This window comes from Salvelinus sp. IW2-2015, unplaced genomic scaffold (genome assembly GCF_002910315.2).
Source record: "Salvelinus sp. IW2-2015 unplaced genomic scaffold, ASM291031v2 Un_scaffold2995, whole genome shotgun sequence".
Lineage (NCBI taxonomy): Eukaryota > Metazoa > Chordata > Actinopteri > Salmoniformes > Salmonidae > Salvelinus > Salvelinus sp. IW2-2015.
Genome location: NW_019944288.1, coordinates 101,219 through 113,981, shown reverse-complemented (window position 1 = coordinate 113,981; position 12,763 = coordinate 101,219). Strand labels below are relative to the sequence as shown.

Here is a 12,763-nt window from a genome sequence, read left to right as displayed (position 1 = left end):
TGTGTTAATACCACTTAAGACAGACAGACACCAATGCTTTTCTTATCTCAATTACAATCAGAATAAAACATTAAACATAAAGTTCAGCTGAGGCTCTTAATTCTGAGGTTTCGACTGTTCCAATATGAAATAATATAAACAATTCAATAATCAATCCTACTTTACGAAATGTTATCTTGTGAAATAATATTCTGAAAAGAAAGCTCCGTGGCAGGATAGCTTTAATGTGGGATGTATCCTAAGGGCATGTTTGTCCCTTGGTATAGCACCGTTTGTCGCTGTATAGGGCACCGTTTGTCCTGTATAGGCACAGTTTGTCCCTGTATAGGGCACCGTTGTCCCTGGTATAGGGCACGGTGCCCTGGATAGGCACTGTTTCCCTGGTATAGGCACCGTTTGTCCCTGGTATAGGCACGTTTGTCCCTGTATAGGGCACCGTTGTCCCTGGTACTAGGGCACCGTTGTCCCTGGTATAGGCACCGTTTGTCCGGTATAGGGACTGTTTGTCCCTGGTAAGGGCCCGTTGTCCCTGTAAGGCACCGTTGTTTGCCTGGTATAGGCACCGTTTGTCCCTGGTATAGGCACCGTTGCCCTGGTTAAGGGCACCCGTTTGTCCCTGGTATAGGGCACTGTTTGTCCCTGGTATAGGCACTTTCCTGGTATTAGGCACTGTTGTCCCTGGTATAGGGCATTTCATATTTTAGTGTCTGCTGTTTGTGTAGTGGCTTCACTGGCATGCATCTAAAACAAATGTTTTTAGTTTGCCCACCACATTGACATGCTGAAAATGCAACTGAGTATGAAGAGTGCTGCGTTGTATGTGTATATGAGCAAATTAAGTGTGTGTGTGGTGTGTTGGAGTGTCAGCGTGTGTGATGTAGTGTGTGTGTGAGTGTGTGTTGTGGTGTGTGTGTGTGTGTTGTGTTGGTGTGTGTGTGTGTTGTGTTGTGGTGTTGTGTGTTGTGTGTGTGTGTGTGTGTGGAGTGTTTGTGTGTGTGGTGTGTGTGTGTGTGTGTGTGTGTTGTGTGTGTGTGTGGGTGTTGTGTGTGTGTGTGTGTGTGTGTGTGTGTGTGTGTGTGTAGTATAATAATATGATTGAATTATTTCCATCCCCCTTGGTCACTCACATGAGTCCGTTCCTGAAGTAGCTCCTGAACTTGGAGGACTCTGCGGCCTGTACCTCCCTGTGCTGGACAGGACTGCCCCCCAGGAACTCATCCAGCTGAGTCACTAAGATGGCCGCCGCTCCCTGCTCGTCCTGAGAGGAGGAGCTACCGATCCAGTAGTGGACGTCCATGGAGTTACCGGAGCCCTGACTCCTCTGGGGACCCACACGTATACGACCAGTCAGAAGGTTGGACACACCTACTCATTACAGGGTTTTTCTTYATTTTTTACTATTTTCTACATTGTAGAAWAAYAGTGAAGACATCAAAATTATGAAATAACMCATATGGAATCATGTATGTASCAAAAAAGTGTTAAACAAATATATTTGGCAATCTTCAAAGTAGCCACCCTTTGCCTTGATGACAACTTTGCACACTCTTGGCATTGACTGGTGCTGTATATATTATTTACATATTGTATTCTGTTACACACACATACATGTACATGACATAGATACACATCGTTCAAAYTGTATACTGCACACACACATATGCCATAGGCCATAATTCTTGAGGGGTCATTCTTCAATTGCGGTGGTAAATGCTGTCTCTTGACTTTGGCACCATGTAAAAACATCATGTAAAAACACTTTAAAATTACAAAAATAATACATATTTTATTTAACTGTTACTTCATCTGAAAGCATATGTAAGTCCTTTAAACTGTAAAACATATATTTATATCGATTATATAAACTACTGGGCGATAGCAGGTTGGTGATGTGTAGAGGTGTAGCGACATCTTTTACAGATATCTATCTAGTATTTTGAATTCTAGACACAATGTAGCAATACTCACATAGAGGACAATGTAGCATACGCACAATAGAGACAATGTAGTACTCACTAGACAATGTGCAATACTCACATAGGATGTGAGTCAATGTTAGCAATCCCTCAAAGAAGTCCCGAAAGCTTGGTCCGGTACAGAACCATCTTCATGTTCTGAAAACAACAAGATACTTTCAGAATGTTATATTTCAAGCTCTGACAGAAACTACCAAAGAAAACTGTCAACAATAGTCCTCCCCAGCATTGGATCTGAGACTAAGGGCATTAAGTTATACCCAGGGACCGCTTATATTACCCAGTGGAGACCGCGTGTAGTAACCAGTGAGACCCTGTATAACCCAGTAGAGACCCTGTATAACCCAGTGGAACCGCGGTATAACCCAGTGGAGACCTCGGTATAACCCAGTGGAGACGCTGTATAACCCAGTAGAGACCGCTGTATAACCCAGTGGAGACCCTGTATAACCAGTGGAGACTTCTGTATAAACAGTCTTCATTTTTGTGCCAGTACAGATGGAGGATCTTAATTTGATCCAGTTTGCTACAGCAGGAAAATAATCCTGCAGCAACAGGAAATGTGAATTATTAAGTAGATTAAAATTAATTGATACATTTCTCATAAGGGAAAATCAAGTCTACAATTTTCAAAGTGGAAATTCCAAACTTTAGAAGCCTTTTTAAACCTCAAGTAAATTACAAGTTTAAAATGTCCTGCATTGCAGAAAAGTTATCCCGCAACAGGGTGATCAAATGAAGATCCTACATCTGTACAGTATATTACAATATGAAGTATTTAGAAAGACTTGTGACTTACATTGATGGTCCAGATCTGTAGGCCAGACTTCCTGCTGACATGCTGAAAGGCTTCCGGAGTTTCTTCAGTCATTCTGCACAACTAACAACACAGTAGAGAACATGCTGAATGTACTGTGAATCACCTCAGAAAGCTTGCTGCATGTTTACTGAAAAGTGCCTATCTTCCACAGAGTCTTTAATACCAACATATTTTAACAAACAAAATGTTTTCTCATGTTGGAGCTGTTTGGGCCAAGTAAAAATGTTAAGTTCAGGTAACACTTTGACCGAAAAGTTGAGTAAACCAAAAAAGTCTGTGGAACTAAAAGTTAGTTGAAATAAATAKATWTTTTTTTTTACAGTGTACATTGATAACCAATTGGGGTCATTTTGACCCCAATAAGAAACTATTGGAAAAAGCAACAATCACAGCAAAATATCAAATTATTTATTTAAAAAAATCATAATTAGGCATGTAAATAATTGTATCCAAAATGTGTTTTTTTGGGCAGAAATGCCTTCTGGGACATGTGCCTTAAAAACAAATGTGTATGCCATCTGTAAATACAAAAAAATTATAATAAAAATAATTACGAGCCTAGTTGGTTTAGCAATGGAAAAAGACAGGAACCTTTCCGCTAGCCATGATTGGTTGAGATAATGGATGGGCTGGACAAGCCAGAAGATGAGTTCGGATTGGCCTGCCATGCAGCGAAGTTCTGTCTATAACATGAGCTGCTTAGTATAGTGGGTCCTTCTTTTAAAGTTGCAGCATACTGCGGCGCAGCTTGCATGGTGTCGCAGAATTCTATGGCACGTTATTTAAGTGTGAACCACTGGTACCATTAATGCTAGTTAGTGCTAGTTTGACCACCAGAGGGCATCTTTGAGAAGCATCTGATAGTGGCTGTACTAGAGAATGCAGGCACGTGGGAGACCGGGGAATCGGGGAGGAAGGAGTAGCCTGTCCTTGTAAATAAGAATTTGTTCTAAACTGACTTGCCTAGTTAAATAAAGGTCACACTAAGAACATAACATTTCTACACCCTAATTGTAGTCTAACCAATACCCAAACAGAGATTAAGTGAAAATAAAAATCTCATTGATTTATCAAGACCAGTCCCCAAGCTTGTCTCAGAGCAGAGTGAAACGGTGCTGAAATAGTTGTAGGTTATTGCTTCAAATCCTGTTGCTTCTAACTTCAATATGCTCTTTAAATAAATAAGACCTACACCACTTTTAACAGCACATTACTCAACACTAGTGAGACTCATGTCACCTACGGTAGGACTACAGTACATCGAAAAATATGACGTGACTCTCCGCCAATCACTACATATAGAGGATTGGAGGATATTTCTGTAATTCAGTGATATTTATTCACATAGTAATTCATTATTGATCCATAACTAAATAAACATCTGCATTTGTAAAGAGTATTTTTATCATTATTTTATTAATGAAAGTATAAAGATGCCATTATTAGTGACATTGTTTTAGTTTGAACGTGCAGACTGGCACTAAGAACAGAGCAGCGGGAACGTTTCCCTAGTCAGCGCCATTATTAGTGCAATGCCCCTTAAAGTGTTGCCAGTGGGGTCCCACCCCCGTGCGGTCCCACCCCCCTCCCTCTCCCTTCCACATGGGCTAGGTCGGTCGTCTGTGCTCAACTCTGCGGCCCATCCCGTGCCCCCTGCCATCGTGCCTTGAACCTTGCACGCGTTCAGTGGATACAACTGGAGAACTGCAAGGCAATCCCATTGTGCGCCACTCGGGATCCATGACCAATATGACCAACACATATTGTCCTGCTAATAACAGGGTTCATAATATATCTGTGAGAATATCCAACAGGCTTTTATATCATTCTAAATTAATAACAATAATAATAATAGTTAATAATTTGTAAATAAAGCCAGTTTGTTATTTTAAATTATTTATTTCTGTTTTTAGAGGGAGAGAAACCAAAAACCTACAATCATCTCATGGGTCTCCCAGTCAAGGACGGCATGGGTATTGAAGCAGCATCTGTAGCAACACAGCTTGCACTGCTATGCATCGTCTTAGACCGTTGCACCACTCAGGCGCTGTACAACGTGACTGGTCGAGAGTGGCCTACAGTACAACAGTAAGACCAAAAATAATCCTAACAAAATAAAAGAATAAAATCCTCAGTGTAACAACAGTTGTAGTAAGTAATACTGAAGTTGTGCACAGTTATCAGGTTCTAATTAGGTTTATGTCGCCCATTCATTGTCAGTTAGAGACACAAATTACCTCTAAATCCGCGGCGTAAACTCGCAATTTTTAAAGGAGGAAGCACTGTATGTTATCCTTTCTAAAGTGGCTTTTTTAAAGAACGAACTGCACGTGTTGCTCTCCACTTTCTGGAGGACCGAGGTTTGAAATCAGTGGAATGCCTCGTGGAAGCATGATAGCTAAGGAGATGGAGATGGAGAAAATTCAGGCGTTTGATTGCAAATACGGAGGGAGYCAAAAAGAGAACACAGAAGGCTGTTGTATAAAACTCCTGTCTCTGGATTACATCTTCAAACTAAAGGGCAACCATGRCATCCGTGACAGAGAGGGAGAAGAGTCCATCCATGTATTCCGRTAAGWTAGTCTAGCTAGCTACATTTCCAAATATTACACATTTATAATTTGTCAGAAAGTTGTTTTCATTGCAAGTTAAAGCATGCTGTTAGTTGGCTGGCTTGCTATTTGTATCTCAGCGCCATTTGCATTGCTAGTTATAGCCTAATGTTAGATAGCTACAGTAGCTAACATTGAACCTAGCTAGTTGATTAGCTTTAGCTTCCTGTAGATTAATGCAGGGAAGTAACGCTACGAGTTGGGATTATGGTTCATTGTTTAGCTAGCTAGCTACATAACAACAACAACAAAATATTCCACTATGCAAGTAATCATTTCACTGTACCGTTTACACCTTCTAACAAGCTAGAAACYAACCAGAAACATTGTTCAGAAAGATGCTTTTAGGTGCCTGGTTTGCTAAATTGACATTTACTAAATTCRTTTTTAAACKGAGGAATTWATTGGTGTTAAAAAGCACCAGTTATGCTATTTTGGACSACCAGGCTGSTGATGTCATGCAGCCTGTYGTTTTTGTCTTTATACTTTTTCRGAGACCTGAAAATAGCTGTGCAGCGACGCTCCCCATCCAACCTGACAGAACTTGAGAGGATCTGCAGAGAAGAGTGGGAGAATCTCCCCAAATACAGGTGTGCCAAGCTTGTAGCGTCATACCCAAGAAGACTCGAGGCTATAATTGCTACCAAAGGTGCTTCAACAAACTACTGAGTAAAGGGTCTGAATACTTATGTAAATGTAATATTTAAAATTGTAAACCTGGTTTTTGCTTTGTCCATTATGGGTATATACTGTAGATTGATGAGTTGGGGGGGGGGGAACCTTTTAATACATTTTTGAATAAGGGCTATCAAATAACAAAATGGTTGAAAAAGTCAAAAGGGGTCCTGAAATCATTCCGATATGCACTGCACGTGGCTGTAGACACCTTAGGCAGGTACGGTGTGTGCTACATCTCTAAGATTATATGTCTATCTGCCTAAATCACGATACAGGCCCCCTCCACCCTCTGCGGGTTTTTTTTTGATTTTTATGGTTTCTTATCTGGCCTTAAATCCACGGGATACAGGTCCCCCTCCACCCTCTGCTGTGGATATGTCTATCTGGCCTTAAATCACGATACAGGTCCCCCTCCACCCTCTGCCTCGGTACGGGATAAACTCGTCATTATGTCTCCATGGAAACCTATATTCAAATAAAGATCCTATCTACTGTAGGACTGTAGGTGGAGATGTTTTGGGCTGGGGTCAAAACACATTATATGTCCATATTGATAGAGAAACACTAAACAATTATTTGATTTGGTAGAACAAGTTGAATGAAAATTTAATAAACCATCTCTGGGCTGTGAACAGAAATAAGCCTCTGTGGTCAAAATGACCCGAGTCGGTAGTTTTTAAGTTAAAGGCAAGTAAACGTTCTGCAGTAAAGAGCTCATTATGAAAGCAGGTAATCTCATGACTATTCTCTGTGTTCTAGAGAACAGTCGGCCTAAGAACAGACAGGCCTGTCAACTTGGCGTCAACTAGGCACTATGACAACAAACAACTTCCGCAATCAGGGGAGTGTAAATGCCCCTTCGGACAGATATCAGCGCTGGCAGCCAAACACACAGGGTGTCACTGAGCAAACACTACGACTACCACTATCAAATTAGTGTCACGGTAGGACTATAAAATTTCACTGAGTGTAAGACTACAGCCTGCTGTACTGTATGAGAACGTAAAGGCAAAACCAAAGCAGAGAGAACTATGGGTGAGCTTTGATTTATGAGAAACACAGCTACATGACCGCTTTTAGAGCAAGAGAGAGGAAGTTTAGTTACTGAATTAATACAGATTCTTACTTACTATTATACAGATAGTAAGGTAGAGGAAGTCACACTATATACAGATAGTAAGGTAGAGGAGTCACACTATATACAGATAGTAAGGTAGAGGAAGTCACACTATATACAGATAGTTAGATAGACAAAGTCATTCTATATACAGATAGTTAGATAGAGGAAGTCATTCTATATACAGATAGTTAGATAGACAAAGTCATTCTATATACAGATAGTTAGATAGAGGAAGTCATTCTATATACAGATAGTTAGATAGACAAAGTCATTCTATATACAGATAGTTAGATAGAGGAAGTCATTCTATATACAGATAGTTAGATAGACAAAGTCATTCTATATACAGATAGTTAGATAGAGGAAGTCATACTTACTATATACAGATAGTTAGATAGAGGAAGTCATACTTACTATATATACAGTGGGGAGAACAAGTATTTGATACACTGCCATTTTGCAGGTTTTCCTACTTACAAAGCATGTAGAGGTCTGTAATTTTTATCATAGGTACACTTCACTGTGAGAGACGGAATTCTAAACAAAAATCCAGAAAATCACATTGTATGATTTTTAAGTAAATAATTAGCATTTTATTGCCTGACATAAGTATTTGATCACCTACCAACCAGTAAGAATTCCGGCTCTCACAGACCTGTTAGTTTTTCTTTAAGAAGCCCTCCTGTTCTCCACTCATTACCTGTATTAACTGTACCTGTTTGAACTCGTTCCCTGTATAAAAGACACCTGTCCACACACTCAATCTCAAACAGACTCCAACCTCTCCACAATGGCCAAGACCAGAGAGCTGTGTAAGGACATCAGGGATAAAATTGTAGACCTGCACAAGCTGGGATGGGCTACAGGACAATAGGCAAGCAGCTTGGTGAGAAGGCAACAACTGTTGGCGCAATTATTAGAAAATGGAAGAAGTTCAAGATGACGGTCAATCACCCTCGGTCTGGGGCTCCATGCAAGATCTCACCTCGTGGGGCATCAATGATCATGAGAAGGTGAGGGATCAGCCCAGAACTACACGCAGGACCTGGTCAACGACCTGAAGAGAGCTGGGACCACAGTCTCAAAGAAAACCATTAGTAACACACTACGCCGTCATGGATAAAAATCCTGCAGCGCACGCAAGGTCCCCCTGCTCAAGCCAGCGCATGTCCAGGCCCGTCTGAAGTTTGCCAATGACCATCTGGATGATCCAGAGGAGGAATGGGAGAAGGTCATGTGGTCTAATGGGACAAAAATAGAGCTTTTTGGTCTAAACTCCACTCGCCGTGTTTGAGGAAGAAGAAGGAATGAGTACAACCCCAAGAACACCATCCCAACCGTGAAGCATGGAGGTGGAAACATCATTCTTTGGGGATGCTTTTCTGCAAAGGAGACAGGACGACTGCACCGTATTGAGGGGAGGATGGATGGGGCCATGTATCGCGAGATCTTGGCCAACAACCTCCTTCCCTCAGTAAGAGCATTGAAGATGGGTCGTGGCTGGGTCTTCCAGCATGACAACGACCCGAAACACACAGCCCGGGCAACGAAGGAGTGGCTCTGTAAGAAGCATCTCAAGGTCCTGGAGTGGCCTAGCCAGTTTCCAGACCTGAACCCAATAGAAAATCTTTGGAGGGAGTTGAAAGTCCATATTGCCCAGCGACAGCCCCGAAACCTGAAGGATCTGGAGAAGGTCTGTATGGAGGAGTGGGCCAAAATCCCTGCGGCAGTGTGTAAAAACCTGGTCAAGAACTACAGGAAACGTATGATCTCTGTAATTGCAAAACAAAGGTTTCTGTACCAAATATTAAGTTCTGCTATTCTGATGTATCAAATACTTATTGTCATGCAATAAAATGCAAATAAATTACTTAAAAATCATACAATGTGATTTTCTGGATTGTGTGTTTTAGATTCCGTCTCTCACAGTTGAAGTGTACCTATGATAAAAATTACAGACCTCTACATGCTTTGTAAGTAGGAAAACCTGCAAAATCGGCAGTGTATCAAAATACTTGTCTTCCCCACTGTAGATAGTTAGATAGAGGAAGTCATACTTACTATATACAGATAGTTAGATAGAGGAAGTCATACTTACTATATACAGATAGTTAGATAGAGGAAGTCATACTTACTATATATAGATAGTTTAGAGAAGTCATACTTACTATATAAGATAGTTAGATAGAGGAATCATACTTACTATATACAGATAGTTAGATAGAGGAAGTCATACTTACTATATACAGATAGTTAGATAGAGGAAGTCATACTTACTATATACAGATAGTTAGATAGAGGAAGTCATTCTATATACAGATAGTTAGATAGAGAAGTCATTCTATATACAGATAGTTAGATAGAGGAAGTCATTCTATATACAGATAGTTAGATAGAGGAAGTCATTCTATATACAGATAGTTAGATAGAGGAAGTCATTCTATATACAGATAGTTAGATAGAGGAAGTCATTCTATATACAGATAGTTAGATAGAGGAAGTCATTCTATATACAGATAGATAGAGGAAGTCATTCTATATACAGATAGATAGAGGAAGTCATTCTATATACAGATAGATAGAGGAAGTCATTCTATATACAGATAGATAGAGGAAGTCATTCTATATACAGATAGATAGAGGAAGTCATTCTATATACCATTTCAGAGTACTATTACATCCTTCTCCTTTAGAAACAGGTTTGAGTGTTGCTGGGCAGCTGAATGACAGCTCTGAGGTGTAGTGAGGCGGGGAGTGTGTGGTGAGTGGAGCTTGGTGACCTCAAACAGGATATGAACCGGCTGCCTGCAAAAATCTCAAACAAACTATCCCCAGCCCTTATTAAAACCTGCTCAGTCATGGTACCAGGGATGAGTCCCAAACGGCAGCCTACTTACTACATAATGAACTTTGGGGCCCAATAACACCAGCCCTCTATGGGCCCTGGCCAATAGTAGTTCATTACGGAGTAGTGTGTCATTTTGGGACGGAAACCTAATCTCAGATTAAGGCCTGACTCATTTAAAACAAACATGAATGTCACTACAGTATTCAACAATAGGGTTATGTGCTAACAGTGATTTCACTGGCAACGCCCAGTGGTTCTGAAGGCCAAACCAGGATGCCTGTCGCCTACCATGTTACTACTACTAGATGTGGAGTCAGGTACAGGTGGAGTCAGGTACAGGTGGAGTCAGGTACAGGTGGAGTCAGGTACAGGTGGAGTCAGGTACAGGTGGAGTCAGGTAAAATTGTAATGCAAGGTTTATCCAGCATACACACTGATCACATGACTCATCAGCATGTCAACTGAAGGTCAACATTCCAAATAAAAAACGTGGTATGATTAATCTAACCTGAACTAATTAGTTTACTACTGTCCTATACTTATGTACCACTACCTAACTACTACAGGCTTCTGGAAGTGACTAGAAGTGATTAGAAGTGACTGAGTCAACGCGGTTCTGCTGGCAGACTGGCCTATGCAGGACAACTCCTTTAGTACATAAAAGGGTGCTGTTTATATGTCTGTTGACTGTATCAAAATGATCCCAATATACTGCAGCACTAGCTTAGTGGTCCTATGTGATGGAACCAGAGGAAATAGCTGACGTACGGGGACTTTGTTCAATTCCAACTGCTAGTTCAGCTGATGMCGGCCTGTCCTACCAGGCTTCTAGGTTCTCCTCAGACAAACAGATTGTGAACAAGTCCATTAACTAACCTCCACCCACCAAGAGTTTAGTTTCACATGAGAAGTAACAACTGCAATACTTAAAAGTTATGGTCAGGCTTATTAAAATAGCACTGATGGAGCTCTCACTTCCTATGCAACAACCTTTCCTAACCCATCCTAACCCTTCCTATGCCCTAACCGTTCCTAACCCTAACCCTTCCTAATCATAATCCTTCATATGCCCTAACCCATCCAAACCCTTCCTAACCCCTCCTAACCCTTCCTAACACCTCATAGCCCTTCCTAAACACTCCTAACCCTTCCTAACCCCTCGTAACCCTCCCTAAACCCTCCTAACCTGTCCTACCCTCTCCTAACCCTTCCCAGCCCCTCCTAACCCTTCCCAGCCCATACTAACCTATCTAAAACTCTCCTAACCCCTTTCTAACCCCTCCAAACCTATTTCAACCCTTCCTAACCCCTACTGACTCTTCCTAACCTATCCTAACCCCTCAAAACACTTCCAAACCTCTCCTAGCTCTTCCTAACCCCTCCTAACCCCTCCAAACCATTCCCAATCCCTCCTAACCGTTCCTAACCTCTCCTATCCCTTCCTAACCCTTCCTAACCCTTCCTAACCAATCTTAACCATTCATAACCTCTCCTAAAGCCCCTTCTAACTCTTCCTAACCCTTCCTAACCCTTCCCAGCACCTATTAACTCTTCCTAAACTCTCCTAACCTCTCCTAAACTCTCCTAATCCCTTCCTAACCCCTCCTATCCCCTCCTACCCCCTCCTAACCCTTCCTAACCCTTCCCAGCCCCGATAAACTCTTCATAACCTCTCCTAACCCCTCCCAACCTCTCCTAAACTATTTTAAATCCTTCCTAACCCCTCTTGACCCTTCGTAACCCTCCCTAACCCCACCTAACACCCCCACCTGTTCCTAACCTCTCCTAACCCTTCATACCCCCTCATATCCCCTCCTAAAATGTCCTAACCTATCATAACCCTTCATACCCCCTCATATCCCCTCATAAAACGTCCTAACCTATCATAACCCTTCCTAACCCTCCCTAACCCCTCCTAACCCTCCTAGCCCCTCCTAACCCCTCCTAACCCTAACCCATGGCATACTGCTGATGGGAAAACTGGTTCCACATCTATTAAGCACTATTGTTATCAGACAATGGTCAGAGTGCACACCTTACTAAGTACATAGAACTACCTCACAATATACCTCCAACTCCCTGGTGAAATCACAATGAAAGCTTTATGTGCCAGTTCACAGAGAATGAACTTTACAGTCGACAATACCAGTAACAATACCTGTAACAACACTGACTGAAAGAGCAATAGATCAACCTTATCAATCTCAACATGAAAACGGACTGATTTAACAGTAGTGAAAGAATAACACTTGAGGAAATAACTACCATATGAATCTTACCTATGGCAGGTGAGTGATACAGGATGGTCCAGGTATAAGAGAAGCAGTGGTCTGGTCTGGATACAACTCCGAGTGAGAACTATACTATCTACTCCTCTCTCTCCCTCTGTGTGCGTATGAGTGTGTGTGGCCGTCAAGGTGTATGTGTGTGTGTATGTGTGTGTGGTGGCGTCGGTAAGGTGTGTTTATGTCTATCCTCTCCTCCCACTGTTCTGAACACACCTACTCTCCCTCACTACCTACTCTCCCTTCCTTCCTTCCTTCCTTCCTTCCTTCCTTCCTTCCTTCCTTCCTTCCTTCCTTCCTTCCTTCCTTCCTTCCTACCTACCTATCTACAAACCTACATTTGAAGTCTGAAGTTTACATACACCTTTAGCCAAATACATTTAAACTCAGTTTTTCACAATTCCTGACATTTAATCCTTGTAAA

The 12,763-nt window shown here is 41.6% G+C and overlaps 1 long non-coding RNA gene across 1 annotated transcript; it reads right to left on the bottom strand.

Moving 5' to 3' along the window:
- Positions 1-2,063: 2,063 nt before the first annotated feature.
- LOC112075128 (uncharacterized) lies at positions 2,064-12,476 on the bottom strand. Its single transcript, XR_002894925.2, has 3 exons — positions 12,334-12,476; positions 2,776-2,856; positions 2,064-2,114 (listed from the first exon to the last, which is right to left on the bottom strand). It is a non-coding gene; the product is annotated as an uncharacterized lncRNA (long non-coding RNA).
- Positions 12,477-12,763: the final 287 nt, after the last annotated feature.